General features: G+C 52.0%; 1 protein-coding gene and 1 long non-coding RNA gene across 27 annotated transcripts in view; both read right to left on the reverse strand.

Annotated features, from left to right (window-relative positions):
- The window catches only part of Celf4 (CUGBP Elav-like family member 4), a 285,725-nt gene that overhangs the window by 74,906 nt on the left and 186,847 nt on the right, over positions 1–23,972 (reverse strand). The window lies entirely within an intron of this gene.
- LOC131895796 (uncharacterized) lies at positions 1,701–2,030 on the reverse strand. Its single transcript, XR_009375275.1, has 2 exons — positions 1,951–2,030; positions 1,701–1,857 (listed from the first exon to the last, which is right to left on the reverse strand). It is a non-coding gene; the product is annotated as an uncharacterized LOC131895796 (long non-coding RNA).

Raw genomic sequence — 23,972 nt, forward strand, 5'->3', positions numbered from 1 at the left:
GGCTAAGGAACTGTGCTCTCTCCTCATCCAATACCAGGTCTTCCTTCCAGCTGTCCCATGAATCCTCCTCGCTCCACCGCTGGCCAGGCAGGCCCATGTCTTCCTTCTGCCTGAATGCATGGAGGTGCCACTGGTCCCTCCTCCTCCTCTTCTTCTTCCTTAGAGATTCCACTTGGCTTGCCGTCCTGTGAGGTATTCTCAGACTCTACCTTGCCATTCTGACCCTGCTCCTGGTACATTCTGGGTGTCATCCAGCTATTCTCCCTGGCATAATCTCTAGCCCAAAGCCAGACATGTTCCCACAGTTAGTTCTCAGTCTTTGGGGCTCACTTTTCACTGTCAGTACACATGGCCTCATCCTCCAAAACCTTCAGCTCTCTGAGATTAGAAACCAACTCTCCGCCTCCATCACTCCACTCCTGCTTTGTCCCATATTTGCCGCAGGCAGCAAACTTCTGAACCTGGAACAGCTGGAAGGCTCAGTGACCCCTCTGCCCACAGGTAGGGCCTGCCTCTTCAGGCTGCCCACTCTCGGCCTGTACCCCTCCCCCTGACGGTCGCTCTTGAGGAACCAGCCTGAACACACTTCCTGCAGGCACGGGCATCCGAGTCTCCCTCTTGCCTGCTCTCCACTCTTTATTTCCTAGCGCTGCCCCCCCCTTCTCACCATGCTGACCACAGTCCAGCAGCCTGCGGCCACGCACATCCCCGTTACACTTCCCAAAGCCTGCTGGAAGAGGGTGATTAGAATCACCCTCGGAATCACACATGGGATGGTGTGGTCCTAACGTGTGAGCATTCAGGTGGGGACAGAGGTGTGACCTCTCATGGCAGCCCAGCAGATTGGCTTCTTAAAGGTTAATTAAGAACCTTCGGCTGGACAGCACGGCCATGGTGCGGCCAGTGACGGCGGATGCTGTGTCTCTCCAGACCATTAAACACTAATTAGGTTTGGAAAGTCTATTGAGCTCCTGAGGTCTTGTCAAGGCAGGGGCTGGCCCCGGGGTGCCCTTTGAAATACCAGCACAATCACCTTGACCCCAAGCTCAGCTGCCGGGCTGCCCTGTAACCTCAGGTTTTGAGCCACATTCCCTGTCTCACTGTCTCTCCCTTGCCTGGTCCTCCCTGGCCTCCCTGCCCTCCTGACGCCTGCTTGCAGGCGGGGTCCTGCCCAGTGGATACCTCCTTGTGTCCCTTGTTGCTCTCAAGATGTCACCTCTGTCCACCTTCTCCCATTACAAATAGGCTTGGACTGGCATGGGGGTCTGGTAGACGGGACAGGCTAATAGTGGTTGCAGAACTGGTCAGAGCTCCAGTGTCCAAGAGCAAAGAATGTGTTGGGAGAATCCATACCCTACGCTCCACACCTTCCTCTTGGACTTGCCTTCCCTTCAGCCCTATTGAAAGTGCCTTGAGATACCTGGCCCCGAGGATTCCCCTGGTGGAGCACTGCTTTTTCCTTCAGCAAAGCCCCACCCACCAGAGCCCCAGCAACCCTCCAGGTACCTCTTTCCTGGAGTCCGTTTTATTCCCTGCCGTTGAATTCGGCAAGTATAGCCCCAAGCTCGCTGCTCCTGATGGCACTCATTCAGGAGGCTGCCCACTACCGGAAGCCCTGCCTTGTGCTAAGAGACCTTGAAGGAGATGCCCTGGAAGGAGGCCCCCTACCTTGTGGGGTTTTACCATCAATATGATCAATATCCATCTGAAAGTCGTGTTTCCACTGTCCACTGGCCCTTATCTTTAGCTCAAATGAGTTGTCATGGAGCTCAGAGATCTTTGAAGCAGGGGGATAAGAATCTCCACAACAGATGTACAATAAGATCACATGACTCCAGGGTTTTCCAGGCTGCTGGGCTAGGGTGTGAAATTCTTGGCTCAGTTCTGGAAAAGTTGGGAAGTGGGAATGAGATTGGCCTCAGGCCTTTCCGCAGAGTCTGCATGTCTTACCTGGCCTCAGCTCTAGGAGCAACACATGTATCTGAGAACACATACGACTACTGCAGTGGTCACATGGTCCCCACTGCCATGTAACCTCCTGTCAACCACCATCATTGACGACTTCGTCACTATTTTCTCAGTTACCGTAGTTACCATCATCAGCATCACACACTATGACCTGCATAGAGTATGGCTTAACTAGCAGGGTAGCACTAGTGGTAGGATGCTGGACGCTGGATAGCTGGATAGCTGGTGTTCTGGGTGGAGCTTTCTTATAACTCTCCATCTTCCATGGCAGTTACCTTTAACCTTTATGCTATCCTGGTCCTGTAGAGAACACAGGCTAGCTCAGCAATGGCTAGCAGCTTGCCTCATCCCAGCCACTGAGGCACCACACCCCTCTTCGCTGAGGACTTTTCCGGGATGAATGGTTTCTGGAGCAGTACAGGCCAAGTAGGTCAAGGCCCCAGCAAAGGGCGGGCCACCCAAGTTGGTATCATTTATCACTCGATCTTCTTCCCTGCCCCTCTGGACAATACCCTGCACCCCCACTACTTCCAAGGAAGGCTGGAGAAGAGGTAGGTAGTGTACATCATTTAGTTTCCCCACCCATACTCCCCAGCTCTGGTGACTGGCAGGGCTGAAGTGAAGTGGGCCTGTGTGGGCCCAGGAGGCACAGCCCAATTTCATAAGCACGAAGTATTATGATTGCATTGATTTCCGTCATAAATCATATTTCCTATCTCCTGACTTTCTCTCCTGCGCCCCGACTTAAGCCTTGGTATTTTCTTTAGCTACTGCCACTGCCAAGACTAGAGATGATATTAGGATAATGATGATAAATTTTGCCCTGAGGCTAGGCCACTCCCTCTGTGTGGGGAGGGGGACTGCGTGTCCCTCGGATGGAACTTTTGGCTAGAAGGTGGCTTTCCTGAGGACCTCGGGGAGGGTGGGTGCTCACCTATGCCTGGATGTTTAGGTTTTTATCACACAGGTACATGGGCACACATGTATGTACATGCAAGTGTGCTTGTGTTTATTCTCATACACAGGCAAAGGCTTCATAGGCTTTTTGCTGGAATAGCTTGTGTATGAGCGCATGGCAGGAGGGAACAGGCCTAAGGGTCAAAGTCAGCACTGAGCCTTCAAGGAGCAGCTACCATCAGCCTTGGTGGTCCTGGTGACTTAGGACCCCGTGTGTCCTGTATGCAATGTACCTCACACGCTATCATGTGTCATCGTATCCCAGCCCTGCTGTGCCTTGTTCTCCCTTAAGAACGCAGTGGGTCCCTGTGACAGCTGACATGGGGCCTTCTCACCTTCCTAACTCCTTCTGTGCTGCCAAGCCGGGGACATCTCGGTGGGTGTGGGCACATTTTCCTCTAAACTCTGGCTTCAGGAAGTCTTTCTGTAAGCACCGTCAACACCTAGGTGAGGGCACAAGTTTGACTTCCAAATGCCCTATCAGCCAGGAGATGGAGCTCATGGACGGGTGGGATCACTTGAGGGGGTGACAAAGACATTTGGGATCCCAGGCACAGCACCGGGATATTCCCATGGGGCTCTGGGCTGGACCTCCATAGTATGGAAGACCCTTTGGAACTACAGGTTCTCTGACACATGCACTGATCTTGGAACAGGGAGAAGGGTCAGTGGGGACATGGATGGATGGATGGCCTCTTATTCACTCATCTCTTCAACACATATTCCTGAGCTGAGTGTCTTCTCCCCACTTCCTGCCCCACAGGACTGAGGGCAGATGCCACTGGTTAGGATCCTCTCTAGACTAGGGCCTGCTTGAGACCTGTGTAAAGTCTGTTGGAATTTGTCAGAGAGCCATCTGGAATAGTGTGTCCTTACTGATAGGGAAGACAGAAAAAGGGAGTCACAGACTCAGGGAAGACAAAATGGTCTAACCTACCACCCACAATCCAGGAAGCTGTCTCGCGGCACCCTCCAGGGTGAATGTCTCCCCTGATGAGAGCCCACATCAGGCTGAGGGATGAGCCACCCACACCATCCACAGCTCTGTGTTCCGCCCCCGTGCTGTAAGTACAAGGTATGCCTTGCTCTTCTGTAGACAACGACTTACAGCAGCTGTGGTGATGAGAGTCCTTTGGGAGGATGGGAAGGGCATCACCTTTGAGATTCCTGGCTTGGGTTTCATGGGGCATTGTAGGAATTGAGGTATCACTGAAAGGGTTGAAAGCAGAGATGCCTACCCTGCCAATCTCTTTCTTGTCCTTGCTGTCCTCTGTATCTGGCTGCTTAGATACATCCCTACAGTTCTGCCATTTTGCACCTGTACAGGAGTTTAAACTGGGGGGAATAACCCCCCCACACACACACCCGGTGTGTGGGGGTGCTCTCTATCCTCCTAAGGCTTTCTGCTCCCTGACAGCAGTCTTGAGAGCCAACAAAGATAGTATTCAGGTTCAGTCTGCAGAGCACAGTGCTCAGAGAGCCCACGAGTGTGGGGTCAGAAGGAATGATCCTGTGTTCTGTTTCCAATTGCTGCTGTGCCAATGGGAGGGGTCCCTGCTTCAGCAGAGTGGACAGCCTTCCAGGAGACAGGAGGAGCAGGGTGAGGTAGTGCATCTGGCCTGCCCTGGCTCTCTGTACTGCTTCCCCTACCCCATATTGTAGAAAGCACAGGCCAAGCAAGACGTCAGATCCCTACTGCTGGCTTCCGGCTATATGACCACTCTCTCCCAACCTCGTACCTTCTGGGAAATCACGGGCTGTCAGGGAGGAGGTCAAGTAATAACTAATGCTGAGATAATGTGTGTGTGTGTGTGTGTGTGTGTGTGTGTGTGTGTTGTGAGCCATGTGGGACAGCCCAAACTGAGATTTTACCTGTCTTACTAACACAAGAAGCCCCTGGGTCCTAACATGGAGGGGACTAGGGAAATAGCTCACCTCTGTCCACGTCCCTGTGGGTCTCCATGAATGCCAGGTTTATAAAAGCAAGCAGACCAGTGAAATGTCTGCCTAACACCCCCATTTGTGCACAGAGGAGGAGATTTCTAAAGCATGTGGGTGTCTACTCTAGGGGGGAGCTTGAGGTGCTGTACTCGGGGGATTCACTCGTGCTGGAGGCAGATTGGGATGCTGAGAATTCGCAGATGTTGGCTGTGGTCGTGCCTGTGCTGAGCTGAGAGCAGAGCTTTATACGTCTATGCTTTAAATATGCTTTTGTGAGAAGAGGCAGAATGTGTGAGTGGTAATGACCGTGTCTGTTTGGGTGTACCTGCTGGAATTCTCTTGTGAGGCCCAATGTGCATTTTAGCTGTGGAATACTCTCACGGAGAGTCACTAGTTATTCCCTCTCACTCTGTGTATGTGTGTTTATGTGTGTGCATGTGTGCGTGTGCGTGTGCGTGTGCGTGTGCGTGTGTGTGTGTGTGTGTGTGTGTGTGTGTGTGTGTAAGGGAATGTAACATCCCCAAAGCTCCAAGATCCTGGAAACTTAGGAGGTACTTCAAATGACCACCAGATGGCACCAATGTGCAGCTTAAGGGTTGAGACCTGCAGGTTTGTGGTCTGGGCTGGGCTTTTGTGTTCAACTCTCTGCCTGGCTGTGGGGAGTGTGTCTACATGGGTGGGAGGAGTAGGAAGACACTATCTGATGAGGGCTGGGCATTTCTGCATATTTGGGGGAGGGGAGCTTGAGAGTGCACATGACCTACTGGCCACACTTACCTGGGCACTGCCCAGACTCCATGCCCTACAAACCCAGGTTCTCTGGGAATGTGTGTGCAGACAAACTGGTGTGTGCAGGCATGCGGAGGCTGACTTCATCTTCTCTCTGGACTCCCTGAAGACCACCTAGCACTCTTGCCAGGCTGCCCGCCTAACTGCTGGCTATCATCCTCACAATTACTTCCTTCTTGCCTTCTTCCCATCCTGCACCACACTGTGACTGATCTCTCACAATCAAGAGGCTCACCCACTCTTCAAGCACTCGGTTGGAGCCCTCTTTATGCTTCTGAGCATCAACCCATTGCCCCCTATTCTCCTCCTTCTTCAGCTGTCCCTTGCCCGGGACTGTCACATTCACACTGTTTTGCAGCCATCTATTCAGCATGGCTCACTCAAGAATCTTCTAGAAATCAGGACCTGTCCTGATAGAGGCAACCATAGGGGCTGGACACTAGAGTGAGTACCAGAAAAAAGTCAGGTGTTGGGGACACCTTTCCTACTTGCCTGCCCACACAGGGTCCCAACGCGTTGGCCCACCTTGGCACACAGCCCTGGGACAGTACAAGTGACATCCTGGAGATGCGGCAGGATGTATGATTCACACACAGGAGTATAGGGATGGGGTGGGGGGTGAAGGAGGGAATGCAGATGGCAAGGGCTCCCTGAGGGTATTTGTTTTGTTGTGTGAAACAAGGTATTGAGGATAGCCTTGAACACTTTGTGTGTATGTATGTGTATGCCTATGGGTGTGCATTTGTTTATATTTATGTGCACACATGAGTGTACATGCACATGTAGGCCAGAAATCAACCTTGGGTGTTGAAGGAACTTTTCCTTGGTTTTGAGACGGAGCTTCTCACTGGAACCTAAGGCTAGCCAATTCAGCCAAGCTGGCATCTTAGTCAAAATTCTATTGCTGTGAAGAGACACCATGACAATGGCAACTATTATAAAAGAAAACATCTAATTGTGGCTTGCTTACATTTAAGAGGTTTAGTCCATTATCCTCATGGAGGAGAGCATGGCAACACACAGGCAGACATGGTAGGTGAGAGTTCCACATCTGGATCCTCAGGCAGCAGGCAGACAGACACTGGCCCCGGCTTGAGCATTTGAAACCCCAAAGCCCACAGCCAGTGTCACGCTTCCTCCAACAAGGCCACACCTCCTCCAACAAGGCCACACCTACTCCAGCAAGGCCACACCTCCTCCAACAAGGCCACACCTACTCCAACAAGGCCACACCTACTCCAGCAAGGCCACACCTCCTCCAACAAGGCCACACCTACTCCAACAAGGCCACACCTACTCCAGCAAGGCCACACCTACTCCAGCAAGGCCACACCTACTCCAACAAGGCCACACCTACTCCAACAAGGCCACACCTCCTCCAACAAGGCCACACCTACTCCAGCAAGGCCACACCTACTCCAACAAGGCCACACCTACTCCAACAAGGCCACACCTACTCCAACAAGGCCACACCTACTCCAACAAGGCCACACCTACTCCAACAAGGCCACACCTACTCCAACAAGGCCACACCTCCTCCAACAAGGCCACACCTACTCCAGCAAGGCCACACCTACTCCAACAAGGCCACACCTACTCCAACAAGGCCACACCTACTCCAACAAGGCCACACCTACTCCAACAAGGCCACACCTACTCCAACAAGGCCACACCTACTCCAACAAGGCCACACCTACTCCAACAAGGCCACACCCACTCCAACAAGGCCACACCTCCTAATCCCTGTGAAGTAGTTCCACTCCCTAATTTAAATATATCACTATACATTTAAATGTTTGAGCCCATGAGGGCCATTCCTATTCAAACCATCACAGCCGTCTGGCTACAGAGCCCCAGGAGCTCCTATTTCTGCCTCCCTCCCCTATATTTCGATTACCAGCATTTGCCACCACACTTTGCTTTCTATGTGGGTTCCTCATACTTTTGCAGAAAACACTTTCCTGACTGAATTATCTCCCCAGGCCCTGGCCTTGAATTCGATCCTCCTGTCTCTGCCTCCCAATTGCTGGGATTACAAGTAAGCACCACCATGCCCAGCCCTCCCACCAATGCCCACCTATTTTTAAAGCAAATGTGGAAAGATGGCACTAGCCTTGGCTGTCGCAGAAGGGATTTCAGAAGAACTGGTCCTTACCAAACGGAGTGAAGTTTCCCCTGTAAGCCGTGAAAGCATGCTCTCTGGAGTGTCCAAAGAAGCCACAGTGACTGTGCGCACATATACAGCTGCAGGTACTCTTGAACCTGAGCTCCAAGGGGAGAGGAGATGCCCTGGGGCCAGCCTCACCCGCTGGTGTCCTCTAGATTCTAGACTGTCCTTTCTCCAGAGATGCATCTTGAAGATGCGGAGGGGCCTGTCCTTCCTGGCCCCAGGGGTACCCTAACCTCAATCCACTCCACTTGCTTAGGTTTGGTTGTTCAAAACCTGCGGGAGCAACGTGTGTGGGGTGGGGGAGGGGCTGAGGGTGGGGGTGGGGGTGGGGTGGAGAAAAAGGGTGGAGTTTGAGGCAGCATTCGCTGTTCCTTGGGCTACATCAGGCCTGCCAGAGGTGAGAGGGGGCACAGTGAGGCATGCATGCTCTGGTGCTTGCTTGCTGGGGCAGTGGAGGTGGGTAAGAGTCTGAGAGCGCGGTAGGGATGTGCTTTTAGGCCCCTTTGATGGAGATGGGTGGAGAAGAAGGGCAGGGCTTGTGAAGGTGGATTAAGTCTGAGGGAGCAGTCCCACCCCCAACCCCCATTAACGTGTCAGGGCCTCAGAGGGTTCACTGGGGTCTTACTGTACACATGGCTGGAAAGCCAAGTCCGAGTCTAGCATATAGCCCGGGTACACTGCAGTCTCCTAGGTCTCCCAGTCACCCACCCTCCCTGGCTAAGTGGTGACAGCAACCACGCAGCTAAGATTTATCCGTGGCCCTTCTGTGCAAGATGCTGACATGTTGCTATGCTCATCAATCAGGGGAACGCTAGGCCAATTATTCATTTATTAATAAGGGCTTTTCAGGCCCATCCCCCACCTCTGTGCTGGGCTCTCGGAATGTCTGCTTTCATCTGGAAAATCTCCCAGGGAGCATCTGACTTGCAGTCCTTGGCCCTTGCCTGTCCCCTTCTCACATAATGGCCCAGAGGCAGGCTGTGTGTCTCTGCTGGAGGTCAGTCCACCAGGCTCTTAACCTTTTGACATTTCAACACAGTGTCTTCCACAAAATTCATACTTGGGAGCAATCAAATTACAAAATTAGTAAATAAACACCTCTCTCTCTCTCTCTCTCTCTCTCTCTCACTCTCTCTCTCTCTCTCTCTTCTCTCTTTCTCTCTCTCTCCCCTTCTCTCCTCTCTCTCTCTCCCCCTTCTTTCTCTCTCCTCTCTCTCTCTTTCTCTCTCTCTCTCTCTCTCTCTCTCTCTCTCTCTCTCTCTCTCTCTCTCTCTCTTTTCTCTCTTCTCTCTCCTCTCGTCTCTCTCTTTCTCTAATGTTCTATGTAACTTTATGGTCTTTGTATTGGACAGCACTCATAGCTGTCCCAGACTCCATGAAGGCCACAGGTTGGACTGGACTCTTCCAAGCCCTGCTTCTCGGCTGCCTTCTCCCCGGCACACCAGGGAGGCCAGCCTGCCTGCACCTGCCAGCCCCGGGGATCCACCTGCCTCCCACCTCCCCAGTACTGGAATTCCATTCACAACCACACTTGGCTTTTTTCCCGTGAGTTCTGAGGATTGAACGAAGATCATCTTGCTGTGTATAGCAAGCGCTTCACCTGCTGTACCATCTCTCAGGCCTTCTTCAAGGAAGGTTCAGGAACATGTAGCCTCTAAAGTGAGGCACAGCCCTTCCCTGTGACTCTGGAGGTGAGGACAATTGTCATGCAGGGCTCCCTGGGAGTGCTTGGTGATTCACTGTCCCAGAAGTGAGGAGAAGTAGAGAGGGGACATTCGTGCACATGGCCAGAGAAACTCAAGAGGTCCCGTCATTAGGATGCAGTCATTTTGAGGGAACTGGGCCTGCACAGCACATGCCTTGCTGTCCTGGGTCTTTTTCTTTGGGTGGGAACAGCAAGGGAACAGGATGTGACAGTATGCTCACAGACATGAGGGAGCCTTGAAAGAAGACGCTTATGCTAACTGAGGGGTAACAAGAAATGGGAGAGAAATGCTGGACAGTATGTGACTCACACTTCATAGAAGCACATAGTTGGAAAGCTCCCAGACAAGAGTAGTTTCTGTTCATTCTGTTTCCTTCGGGGTCGGGGAAAGGTTGTACCCTCCTGACCTGAACCCAAGTCCAGTAAGGGCTGTCACCCTTCTCCACTCGGGCTATCTATGGAATCTGAAGGAAGTGTGTGGAAGTGGTTGGGGAAACCAGGAAGCTAGGGAGCCCATCAGTCCTGAGATGCAGATGCCGGCCATAGTTGGTCCTTTCTGGTGGGATTATGGAGGGGAGAAGGAATCATGAGACATTTAAAATGACCCATAAGTGGACTTCAGTCACCACAGGAATTGCAATGGCTTTAAAGAATAATTTCTCTTTTGACTCCAAAGACAAAATGGGAAGGAGCATTAATCCCCTCTCCGAACACCAAGGCAGAATAAGAGAAAGACCCGCCAACGTGCTGTGTGCTGAGTATGTACCCGGGCGAGGCACAGGCCCACCTCTAACAATCATGGCAGTGCAGGGCAGGCAAGCCGAAGAGCATCCTGGACCAGGCCCATCCAGACTCACAAAGCAGCAAGAGATGAAGGACTTGCTTTGGGGTGACAGGCATGATGGATTCCTGAAGGACACACAGGGGTGTGTCCTTCTGCCAGCAGTGAGATGCTAAGAAGGACATGTGTCCATCGAGGCGGGGCTCGGGGAGAACAAACTATGTGGTAGGAGGAGGTGGGAGTTAGAGGCCCCGCATGGAGGCTCGTGGACAGAGCTCATGGACGGGAGATACGGGTGGAAGGAAGTGAGCAGAGAACAGGCTGCGGCAGCTTGGGCATTGAGTCCAAGTGGACTCAGCTCTGCAGAGGTGCGTCGTCCCTGGAACAGGCTTGGCACCATGGCCACAGTCCAGCAGCCTCTGCAGGGAAGGGGAGAAGTCAGCAAAGAGGGAAAGCAAGCCCTTAAGTTAGGACGCGGAGCAGGGCGGTGGTGGTGCACACCTTCAATCCCAGCACTCCAGAGGCAGGTGGATCACTGAGTTTGAGGTCGGCTTGGTCTGCAGAGCAAGTTCCAGGACAGTCAGGGCTACACAGAGAAGCCCTGTCTCGAAAAACCAAAATAATAGAAGTTAGGATTTGGAATTTAGGAAAGGGACACAGGGCCAGAGCTAGGGGCATTAGCATCCTATTGTGTGAATGAAGGGCCTTGACCAACAAGGGACAGGACAGATGTTCAAGTGGCTGACTGACAAACAAAGACACTGAGAACAGTCTGCGTGCTGTAACATCACTCCAGAGACAAGACCAAGACTGTCCCTGTGAACATGATGTGATCGTGACAGGAACCTCTCACTTGGGCACAGAAAGCTGTGACTACCTGTGCTCCAAGGACTTCCTGAGACTCCATGTTTCTGAGCAGTTAGCCACTCAAGTGCTGTCTTGTCAGAGCATCAGAGCGCTCGTCTGAGCAACCTAACTGCTGGAGTGACTGTTTGCTGTCCCCACCTGCTCAAAACCCTTCCTAACCATTACGGGCAGTTCTAAAGCAGTGTGGCATGGATTCCATTAGATCCCAGCCAGGTCTCTATACTGCAGAACCCAACTGCCACCAGACCCTCTTCTAAATCTCCTCTCCCTTCCATCCCTTTGTGAAGACCACCACCACCACGGCATGTGCTCTTCTCCTGAACGCTTCAGGCTAGATCACGCTGAAGTCAGATGGCCTCTCAAGGGTTCTATTGACATTCAGAGTCTAGAAGACCACTCTGAACATCTGGTTCTGAGTGTAGGCTTCTTCCATCCAAGACCCGTGATCCGGGATCCCCAGTTCCAAGGTTCACGATACATGCCACTTGGTACATATCCCCTGAAGTCCTGAGTCAGGACTCGAAATAGCAGCAGCAGATCTGGACCTCTGACCTGATGCCACCCTTTCATCTCTGGGGTGCCCCCACCCAGAGACTTCTGTATTGACTTCAAGGTGACACAAGTCTTCCTGTGGGTCACACTCACACCCACTTCTCCTCTTCTTTCGGAGTTTTATTTTTGGCCAGGTAATTAGCATAGCTCTTCTCATTAATATTATACTTTTAAAAGAATGGGTGCTAGTCAAGGGAGAAGGGGCAGGGAGGGAGGGGCTTGCACATGCCAGTAATTGTCTTGACAGCCAGAGAGGAATCCTGGTACACTGACAGTCTCCTTTAAGTGGCCCAATTAGCATAAGAAACAGCTCACCAAAAGTTCTGAAGGCATCATGTTGATTAATGCAATTTATCTTGCAAACCAGTGGCAGACAGCTGAGTCGCTGATGATGATTATTCTATATGTTTATACACGTTATGTGCATGTAGCTTCCTCTCACAGAGAGGGCTTCTCACCTTTACTTCCAGCCTGTGTCCTCAGGCCCAGGGTCCAGAATACCCAGGGCTGATTCTACCAGGCCTCAGCCCCAAGCCCAGGTCTTCAAGAGGTCCTGCATGGCCTCGGTTCCAGTTTCCTGCTCCCATGAGTTGTCCGTGATATGTAGGCAGGGACTGGATTTACCCTGATACTGAGCTAGCATTAGTAATAATAACAACAACAACAATGATAATAGCCAGCAAGGATAGTGTAACCTGCTCAGGTCAAGCAGTTCCAGGCAGCCATAGAAGTGGCCAACAGAGAAATCTGTAGAATGGAGATGGGGATTTTCTGCACCCATGGTCCCCAGCTACCATTTAAACAAGGCAGGTGTGTGATGGGATGCTAACAGCATCCTCCTCCTTCCATCTTAGACATCTCATTCTGGAAGCCGTGAACTGTTACTCTGGGTATTGTGAAACTAGGAGGCCAGGCTTTGGCCTTCCAAGTGTCTCTTCACGTGGACAAGGCGGGGACAAGGACAGGAAAGGAAGAACAGGAAAGGAGGCCGACAAGCAGGATGGTTCTGAAGGCGGTAACTTCCGTTTCTCTCACACCAGGCTTGTCCTGAGGTTACCACCATATTCTTCCATATTTCCTCCTTTCTCCACTTGCAAATTACGAAGGATTTATTATTTATGTTTGTGTATCAGGGTATGTGTGCTTGCTCCGGTGTGTATGTGGAGGTCAGAGGACAATTTGCAGGAGTCGGTTCCGTCCCTCTCCCATGTGGGTTCTGAGGATCAAACTCGAGTTGTCCGTCTTGGCAGCAAGTGCCTTTCCCCGCTGGGCTATCTTGTTGGCCCTCTCCATTTTTGCAGAAAGGAAGCACACTGTACACAGTACAGGTGGTCTGGCCTTTGAGCAGGTGCTGGTCTCTCAGACACTATGAAAAGAGCCAAGCTCAGGACAGAATCTGGAAGTGAACACCGGCGGCAGAGGGGGGTAAGGCAGAAGCTTCCCTCTCTAAAGTGGTTGAGGAGCCTCAAGAGTGAAGGCCCCAATATCAGGAAAGATGAGGTGGAGATGTGGAAGGGGGACCAGGCAGATTAAGACCAGGTCATCAGTGTAAACATGGTGCACGGGTGAAGAAGGACATTGCTGTAGGACATTGGTGCAGGCTATTGGTACAAGACATTGCCGCTCTCTGGCACAGAACCATGCCCAGCAGAGGCTGAGATTCACAAGGGTGGTTAGGACAGAACCCTTTTCTAGGGACCAATGTTAAGCTTGATTGAGCATCAGAGCCAAAACTTCTGGATTCAATCTAGACATAGCAATTCCTAAGGACAGCAGTGGAGAATTAGGCCAGCCCTTAGGGTATGAGGCAATTGGATGAGGTGTGTCCGCGGTGGGCCTTGGGGTGAGGGTGGTCTTGGGATGTGGTGCTGGGAGGACCAGTAAGGTCAGGGAGGCAGGTGGCAGTGGCTATGAGCCATAGCATCTCAGACTTGTGTTGCAAGGGGGACCAAGAGCTGCCCAGGGTGGTCTTGACAGCCGATGTACTGGTGCTGTCGGCAGTGATGAGAAAGAACACGGGGAGGTGGTTAGCTTGCCTTCCACTCAGCTCAGACTGTAGGCAGACGTGATACCCTGAGAGCAGAGGCCAGACACTGACTCCCAGGAGGAAGGGCAGAGGCAGCAGGATGAGTTTTTCATTTTTTTCCTAAGATGTAGACTCCAGGGTTGGAACAAGCCCCAGGTGAGCATTTGCTTTATTCCAGGCTGGGTGCCAGAAGCCAGGCTCCCTCCCTGCCAGCTGTGCAAGGAAGTACTATTGTCCGCATTTACAGACCATCAAACTAAGTCTTATTGAGTGGCCAACAAAGGTCATGCAGAATGAGAACGAGCTTAGTCTTGCCCTGCTGCTGCTCCACCTCAAGGAGAAATGAGGCTCCACAGAACCAACGGCATGTGCGGTGTGTGCATCAGAAGGTTGGTAATGCAGGGCATCGGGCATCACCGCGTTAACCGCGTACCTGAGAGAACTCAGTGAACATGGGCTGGGATGGTTTTCCCACAGGCTCTTGCTTGGCTCCATTTAAACATCAACTAGAAAATACTCTGGTGTTTTGAGTAGAGGTAGAGATGTGTACTCTCTCACAAACTCAGGGACAGGATGGTCCCACCCCAGCTCTCTGACCCCTTGCCTCAGTGTTGGATGCTCCCTGGGGTGAGGAGGGGCCCGGGAGGGAGAGGGCCTGCTCCATTCCCCAACAGGCTTCTGCCCATCCTCCTCCTTCTCCAGGCTCCCTGATGCACCTGCCTGCACAGGCTCTCAGCACCACCACGGTGCTCAAAGCATCTCATTGGATCAGGGTGAGGAGGGAGCCAGGACAATGGTGCGGAGGCCTCAGAGGTGCCTCGTCCTGTGGAAAAGGATGGATCAAGGGGGCAGAAGCTTTAGTTTTTGGCAGCTCTTTCTCCAGATGTCAGAGACAGGACTGCTTGGGTTAGAAAGTGGGTCATGTATGTGTTAGTGTGCTTGTGTGTTCGTGTATGCTTGGGCAAGTGTGTTTGTGCTCTTGTACTTGTGTGTGGAGGGTGTGCCCCCGCACACAGTTTGTGTTTGGGTAGAATTGTGTCTCGGTAGGGTTTGTACACAACTCTCTGAGAGGGACAATGTGTGCCTGCTCGATGGTATAAGAACTGTGTGTACATGTGCTTGTTTGCTTGCTTGCTTGCTTCCTTGCTTCCTTTCTTTTCTTTTTTTCAGACACACTCTCACCATCTACCCCTGGCTAACTTGGAACTCTATGTAGGCCAGGCTGATCTCAAACTCATAGTCATCTACTTGCCTCTGCTTCCAGAACACTAGGATTAAAGGCATGCACCACCACACATGACTTTGCAGGTACATTTTTGAGAGTGTGCTGTGGGTCCCCCTGCCTGCAGGCCTGAATATATATTATATACACGTGAATGTGCATGGGAAGATGGTCCCTGTGAGACGTCTGGCTAGGTCTCTGATGCAGGTGATGAAGGAGTATGACTTGTGTGTGTACACATGCTCTTGTGCACACGTGTGCTGTGGGACAGTCAGCGACAAACAAACTGAAAACAGGCCTGGCAGGACAGATGGGCATGATGGAAGTGGGCAGGTCAATCCCTGTAGACTGCCTGGTGGAGATGGTACCGGAGGCTTCTACTCATCTCCTCTTCTCCCTAAGCCACTATTATCTTCCAGGGCTTCCACAGCTCTTCCTGTCACTCAGCAGAGTCAGGTAAATCCTGCACAGAGAAAGGCCTCTCTGCTGAGCCTAGGGGTCCTCTCAGTAGAGACTAAGGTACCCAGGAGCCCAGCTCAGGCTTGGCCCCGGGGTCTGTCGGGAAATGGTGCCCTACCTCACTAAAACCCTTATTCTGTTTCTAAAGGCAGCTCTGGGGCCCAGGAGAAGTCTCCCACCTCCTCCTTTCTACCCCAGGTTTACTGACCAATGGACAAAGCCACCATGGGGCTACCAACGCTACTCTGCCGACTTTCTGCTTTTGAGTAGGAAAATATAGCGTGGCACTCATCCATTTTAAAAATGAAAAACAGAGAACATGAAACTTGATTTAATAAAGACACCAAATAATAAGATATTCTTTTGTTCTATGTGGTGGTAATTGAGGGGAGAGTGACAAAGGGGGAGGACCCCATATAGAGACCTGGGAGGCCTAGGTGGGGTTCAGAAAGGCCAGGAGAGAGGTGCCCAGCAGGACAGAAGTGCAGAGAGAAGCCAGGGAGATGGAGTCCATGGGGCGCTCCAGGGTAAGCGGAAGCAGGGCCCCCATCCACAGAGCCTGCTGTGGGCTGGCGGGCGGTGGCGGCTGCTTCCCACCTGTTCAAACAATCTTCTTAGTAATCCTAAAAGGGACCCCTGAAACAGCTGGTACAGTGAGCTCCGAGACTGGCCTGAGGCCCAGCTGAGCTATCTGATGACTTTGGTCTCTAATGCAGCCCCAGATCTCTCCACCCCAGCCTCACCTCATGCCAGGCACTGAGCGTCTTGTGTAAGCTTGCGACACTGCCCCGGCCTCACCTCTGGACCCTCATAGTTTTGGCCTGAGCTCCCCAAAGTAGCCTAGTCAGCTTCCCTCAAGTCTTCCTTCTCTATACTCTGCCCCTCCCACAGGACCTGGGGAACCAGCCCTTGCCAAGCCCACTCTACCCATCCTTCTCCCGCCCCACGCTCTACCACTCTTTCCCATCGTCACACTGTGAGGATTTCTGTTTAGCCCAGGTGCTTATGAGTACTAGAGAGGTGTATATTGGGGCTGGAGAGACTCCTCCTTCGAAGAGGATCTGTATGTCAGGGAGCGATCCTAAGGGAGCTGAGGTTTGAGCATGGAATCCACAGATCCACCAAGGCCTGTCTGCATTTCAGGTGAGGGAAGAGCAGAGAGGCAAGGCAGGAGAGAGGCACAGTGTGGCAGCTTCTGGGTGGGCAGGGTAGAGAAGCTGAGTGAAGAGAAGCAGGGAAGTGGGACCCACTGAGTCTGGCCCCTACTAAGGTGGCTCTACGCATGGCTAGGATGGACACAGATGCACAATGCAGATATATAGGCTGTAGGCCTCTCCACTTGTGGGTGGCACTGATTCTACTTTCTTTAGACCACAGGCTTTTGGATGGTTCAGGGTGTGATATTCCTACTACATGCTATCAGCTCAATGAAACCTGTCCAAAAAAAAAAAAATAAATAAAAAATCTAAGGATGATAACCCTCAAGGCAGGAGCAAAGGCAGAGCAGGTCAGGTGTCATGCAGAACTGGGTCACATGGGATGGCTGTGGTCCCTGGAAAGAGCTAGTCCGTGATCATGTCTAGATGTGGAGTTGAATCCCTGGACCACTGAGACTCCAGAAAAGCGTCGTTCCTTTCCAGTCACAGTGGTCTATTCCTGATAAAGACTGTCTAACAAATGCTCCTTCCCCATTCTGGCCACCACCTCCATGAGAGGCGCTTGGCATCTGTGCCATGGACAGAGCCTCAGGGGACTCTGGATACCAAAAAGTCCAGTTGTGCACTGGTATACACAGATGCATGGGAAGCAGCTGGAGGCCAAAGCCCTCAGCAGGTCGCTAGCAGTGGGGTGGGTTGTCACCAACAGCTGGGCGAGCATTTACTGTGAGCCGGAGTCTGTTCCTGCATAAAGTGATCAGATCACAAAGTAATCAGAATGACACTACTGCCATTACCTGCATGGTGAGGACAGATGGGGAAACTGAGGTCCATACAGGTGAAGTCACTTGGCCCGAGCTGTGCAGCTGGGCAGGTTAGAACATGGAGGCAGGAAGCCGGGCTCTGGGACCGTCCTCCTGATGGCTGAAGTGGTTTGTGCAGACTGACCTCGGGGCTCTGGACAGACCCTTGTCAGTCTATGGTGCTGGGGCTCAGAAAGCGACGCCAATTTAGGTGACTTCCTGAGTACTTTGAACTTACGGGACACTGGATAAGCCTCAGAAACAGTCTCTGCTCTCTTTCCTGTTTCCAAAGGGAGACATCAGAACCAGCATTCTTCAAGGTGGGTCATAAAAACTAGAACCCATCTCCCTTAGAGCGCTCCACTCTCCCTTCTCCTGGAAGACCCTTATCCCAGAGGTCCTGCGCGTATCTGCCCCTAGGAGGAGACGATGCTGTAGACAGGCGGAGAAGAATTACACAGATGCCCTTTGCTGGGGTTTCTCACTTCAGGGTATTAGCACCATGAAATCCCACTTCTCCATGACTGCTCCTTCTTCAGCAAACCTAAGAATAAAAGCGGTTTCCAGTGGGCCTTGTGTCTTCATTTCTGAAGGCTCTGTGTCACGGAAACCTTGGATTATATATGCTGTATGGCTCACCCGTCTTTTGTTATCAGAGAGGCAGCCAGGACCCTCACACACCCTTTAGAGTGGGTTTACCTTTAGGACACAGGGGCATCTACCAAGTCTTTAAGTGAGCTGCACCGGCAGCACATAGGGCTGAGTGACTGAAAAGCTACCATGTCTTCCCCGGTCTCTCCTGGGACATGACTTCATTATCAGTGAGGATCATGGAGGGCACAGTGACAGCTGAGTGGGGACCAGACTGAAACAAGATTAACATATGAAAGAGGCCAGTTGGCCGAGAAGGGCGTGAAGCCCTTCTTTATCCTGCTTCATCTGGTCAACAGGCTCCGGGCTGCAGTAGCCTGGGCTATACAAAGAGGAGGAAAGTACTGCGTCAAAGTCCTATAAAGGACCGTGCACCTCTCGGCCAGGAGCTTTCGGGAGCTTTCCCCTCAGTGGACTAGTTCACTTCCACTCTCACGAGTGCTTTCAAAACCTTTCTTAACAAACTGTCTCTGTTTCTGTTTCTAACTGCGTGTAGCTGGTGTGGTCCTTTGGCCCGGGACACAAGAATTTGGAATCTGCCCTTTGAAGTCAGATCCACAGCCCGATACTAAGAGTGTTTTAACTCTGCCTTTTATTTGTCTCTTTTAACATGCTTCTCAGGACACTCTGGGCTCTCTCTGAAGCCCCCCTCCCCTCCCCCAACACCACGCTTGCCTGGTTTCTCTCTTCCTCTTCTCCATCTCCCTCCTCCCTGCAGCTGTCAAGATTTACAACTTATCTGCCCTGGTGTTTTTCTCTCAAATTCGAATCAAATTGTTCTCAAGCGTCCCTTTGAGTCCATTTTTATTATTTATTTATTTATTTTGTTAATTAATGAGACTAAGAACTCAAAGGGGAACCCCAAATTGCCCAGGAACAGCAGCATGTCTTAGACACGAGCCCCAGCATAGGCATGGCCCGTACTAGGTGCTCACTAAACTCGCATTATTACCGGCGGCTTTCCCTCTCACGGCCCCCAGCAGTGCTGAAGCACGGAACAGCCCGCTTGGGAAAGCAGCTCAGACAGAGAGCAGCTGTCATTTGTACCAGGTACCGCATTTCCACCACCGCGCCTGCTCTTGCTGCATCCAAGGGCAGAGCTGAAGCTAGAACCACACTGACCTAGGACCTAATTAAAGGATGGCGGGGGGGGGGGGGGCGGGGGGGGGTTTCCAGGTAGAGCGGCGGCTCCCCAGTTGTTCAGCTCTGGGCTCCTGCTGCTCTCAGGAAGCTAGGGTTGAGTCTGGCTGCTGCCCCATTAACGAAGTTATTTAGACTTCTGTGTTAATGACTTCCGAGGACAGCGCTCCTCCTGGATATGTAAATCCAGCCAAGGTTGTTAACAAAATTAGCCTGCTTAGCTTACAGTCTCAAACCTCTACTTGGCTCAGGATGGTGTGGGGACCCACCTAAGTGCACAGTGTGTGGGGTGTGGTGTGTGTGTGTGTGTGTGTGTGTGTGTGTGTGTGTGTGTACTCCGTGGGTTCTGAGCTCCATTCACTATATTGGCCTTTTTCCATCCTCAGGGGTCACTATGCTTCATCAAGGACACTTTTAATGGCTTTTAAAGCTCCTACTTGAGTTGTCTGGAAAGACTCCCCTCAGAGATTCTCAGCCAGGAGAGCAACCAGCCCATTAAAGCTGCTGTGGAGGTGGCATTTGCTGGTAGGGGGTATGTGTGGGTTCCTTCCCTTGGCCCAGAGAGGGAGAGAGAGGAGGGAGGCCAAGGTGGTGGTGGGGGGAGCACCTAGGATGCCCAGAAGGTCTGAGGCCAGTGCAATCCACCGTGCAGAAGAAACAGACAGCGACAGGAGCCAAGCAACCCGGGGATCCGTCCCCAGTGAGGTCCTGCGAATGGATGTGTACTTAATGGGGTCTGCCCCTCAGTCTTGGTGAAATAACAAAGGTCTGAGGGTAAAGCTGGGCTGGGAGCCCACGAGGTGGGACAGAGACCGGCCGCACCTGTGGCTTACTGCAGCCGTGACCCCTAGGAATCAGAGTCAATCAAGGTTGGGGGGAGGTTTCTGATTAGCTGGTCTCTCAGGCCTGATCTCCTCCACTCAGGCACCCAGCCAGGGCTGGCTGGTTCTTCCTCCTCCCACCACGAATGGCATTTAAATGTTAATCAAGTCTGGGCTGCAGAGTAACCCCTCCTGGAAGCAGCCAAAGGTCGTGGCCGAGCCTGCCCTTCTGGGATGGGGAGATTTTGTGAGCTGGTCCATCTGCTTGGCTGGAGACTGCTTGAGAGCTTCTGGACAGGTCTGTTGGTCAGAACAAAGCCTGAAGACGTTTTCTTTGCCGACCTGCCCAGGAAACCCTTTGCACCCCCACTCCCTGCTTTCTCTCAGCCCTTTTCCCTATTTCCCTCTGGATTTGCCTGAGGAGTGGACTCCCTCCTTCTCAGTCCCTATACTCTACACCTTTGCACACATGCTCTGGGCTCCCTGAGGTTTGAAAACTTCCCTGTCCAGGCCGTGTTGTCTACAGTGTCTCTGAACCCTTAAGGAGCGATTAAAAAAAAAAATGGCTTCTGGGAAGAAGCCCCCATCCAGTGGCTCTCTCAGTGCTAAATTCTCAGCTCTTCCCAGGCTTCCTCTCCAGTCCTTCCTTAAAGTCTCATTTCCACGCCCTCCTTAGGTGTAGCTCTGCGCAGGGTGGGCCCACCTCTCTGGCTAAGATGTTTCCTGTGCACACGCCAGGGAGTCCATAGAGGGTCCTGGGTGACATGGGCAGGGAGCTGGAACTGAGTGAGTTTTGCAGGCACTGAGTGGGCTTTGGTGCCTTGAAAACAACAACCACAGTGACAAAAAAATCACGAAGCATCTGTAACTTACTACAAAGGACCAGAACGTTCCATCCAGACAATATTCTCAGGTCTTTATCCTGTTCTAGGAGACAGAGGAGAAATGGGTTGGAGGAACCGTTTTCTCCAGGTATCCAAGCTCAGCAGGACAAAAACAAGCCCTGAGAGTGTTCATATGTGACTTCTGCAGGCTTCCTCTGAAAGTCGCATACCTCTCACTTTGTGCAGAATGCTAATTGTGGGGACAGCCTGGTCTTAGCACGAGCTTTGTCAGGACACTGTGAGTGTCATTGGCAGGTGGCAGCAGAGAGAGTAACTCTAAAGTGTGGAGCCCCTGACAGGGAGGGTAATGGCAAGGATGGTGAGGCGTGGGTATAGCAGGTGTGGGAAGAGCCTGTGTGGAAGCACGCTGTCTGTGCTCCCAGCACTTGAGAGGCTGAGGGAGAAGGAACGCAGAGAATTCCTTGGCCAGCCTGGGCTACAGGTGAGACACTGTAACAAAACAAGACCCCCCCCAAAAACAAAATAAATGGAAAAAAAAAAGTAATAAAAAGAGATGTGAGCCATCGGTGGCCGGAATTACCTTTGGCTATTCATTCTAGCTGTTAACTCCCTCAGACCTGAGACACAGGCTCCTGCTCAGCAGCCAGAAGGGGCTGGACCTGTTGTTCTCCCTGGCAACCGGGCACACACTGGCTCCCCCACCACTGTGCTTTCCTGGAATCCATTTCCACCTCTTTCCCATGCCCAAGACCCTTCCTGCTCTCTAGCCCTCAATTGTAGCCCCTAGCTTTTGGGTGGTGGACGCCTGTGAGACTGTGTTTTCAGGAGTACACTACTTCTGAAACCCAGAGCCCCATGGAGAGGGGACCGGAAGGAGGCAGACCTTTCGGTCAGATAGAGATGTCCATGTCTATGAAATATTTCGTTCTCAAGTTCCCTGCAGTAGGCCTCTTGCCAGAGGGCTTCCGTGAGCTCCCATTTACAGTGCTTCCCTATGCACTCGGGTTCTGGAGCCCATTCCCCGGAGCACCTGCTCTGCCCCGCCCAGCCTCCCAATCTTTCATGGGATTTGGCATCCTCTCTTTGAAGCACCCCAGCACCTCAACAAATGTGTTGTTCCTGGCCGTTGCTCTGTTTGCCACCCTGGGCCTCTTTGTCTGAAAGAGGAGAAGTGGCATGTCTTCTCACCTCTCCCTGGCAGCCACCTGGGAATCAGCCCCTACTGGAGCTGGGCTCCAGGATGCATCCTAGAAATCCAGAATTCAGGCCATGGCTGGGGGAAAAGCGTCAGAAACCCAGAAACCCTAAGCAAGGAATTTCAGAATTTAGGACTGGCAGTACAGGCGTGGCCTGTGGTCTTGGTGGGGTGTCTCCTGGGCTGTCATTTCCTTGGGGGATCCCGCTTTCAAGCAACCCACACTGCCCACCAGCCCAAAATGTCTGTTCAGTCCATGAGAGGACGTGCCCCAAATTCAGAGCACAATCTTTTCTGTTTGGGCTTGATGAACATAATTAGAAGAAATGCTCCTAGCAGAACGGGGCTCACATGCTGTCTTCAGAAAGTAGAAGCCAAGTGCAAATGATTTCTCTGCAGCTCAGCTGAGGGGCCCTGGAAGGACAGCAGAGTGAGAAGGTGGGGCTTCTGCTCCTTGTAGCTTGGGGGTGGGGCAGGGAGACAGGTGTGTCTGGGACATTGAAGAGGTCAGACAGCTGAGCTGGAGGAGGCAGGAGGGGGAAGTCCGTAGGGACCTGGGCAGTTAGTAAGAGTCTCTCAAGACGGTAGGTAGCTGACTGGGTCTGAAGGAGGAGGTGCTTGGAGGAGATGAATGTGATGAGGGCGGGTCACTAGGAGAATAATTTATGGGGCAGAGTAAGAGACAGCAGAGAATAGTACTAAATTAAAGGGTGGGTGATGGGCAAAAGGGACCTCTGGGGAGGGGAAGACAGGCTAGAATACCAAGGACCTAGGCATCGGCTCTTTGCTGAGGCAATCCAATAAGCAACTGCTGCAGGTTCTTGAGCAGGCAAATAGCCCAGTGAAGGAGGAATATGGTTCTCAAGCACCCCCGGGTATGGAAAACAGATTGGATTGAACATTGCTTTATCGTGCCTAGGGTTGAATGGAACCTCATTAGAAGGCAGGAACATGGGGCAACTCGTGGGTAAAGTGTTCCCTAAGTGAGCATAAGGACTTTTAGTCTTATCCCTTGCAACCACGTAAAAGCCAGGTAGGGCAGTGTGCATCCCTTATCCAGTGCTTGAGAGGCAAAGACAGAGCCCATTGACCAGCCAGTCTAGCACATTGATGAGCTCCAAGTTATGCAAGAGATCTTATCTCCAAAAGTAAGGTGGAGAGTGATCGAGGAAGAGGAAGATACTGGATGTCTGTTGACCTTTACACACACCTGCATGTGCACTAGAACACACAGGTGTGCAGGAACATGTACATATGCATGCACACACACAAGCACAGTCACAGAAGCAACGTGGCTTTGACATCTAGGATTGAGACTGAGGTCAAGACCTAAGGAGGGGTCGGATGAGACAGGGCAACTATTACTCCCTCCCGGGGCCCTCTCTTGGTTTAAAGCTCAGTTGACAGTTTGACACCAGATCTGCTCTGGAGAAAGTGACGTGTTCGCATACACAGTTGTAGAATCCCACCCCTGGGTTCAGCCACTCAATGACAAGTCAACAACAATGACCTGTGTTGACAGCCATTTGAAGAACTTAGCCATTAAAACTGCCTAACTGTGGCACAGAACATCCCGGAAAGGCCATGAGCTTTCTTTACTGGGACACTCATAAAGGAGGGGGCTGGATGGGTATCATCTCTCATATTGGCTTCTTGCAAAGTGGACTACACTGAGAATAGTTTCTGCTTCCCAAGTCTGTATCTTTTTTTTTCTTTTTTCTCTGTGTAGCCCTGGCTGTCCTGGAACTCACCTGTAGACCAGGCTGGCCTCAAACTCTGATCCGCCTGGCTCTGCCTCTGAGTGCCAGGATTAAAGGTGTGCACCACCATGTCCCATGTTGAGCTGGAGAAGTCTGAATGCAGCTCACAGAGCATCATCCCAGCCCAAGCAGATCTTCCTAACACTCACCATGTCCCATTGAA

Source organism: Peromyscus eremicus, chromosome 19 (genome assembly GCF_949786415.1).
Source record: "Peromyscus eremicus chromosome 19, PerEre_H2_v1, whole genome shotgun sequence".
Lineage (NCBI taxonomy): Eukaryota > Metazoa > Chordata > Mammalia > Rodentia > Cricetidae > Peromyscus > Peromyscus eremicus.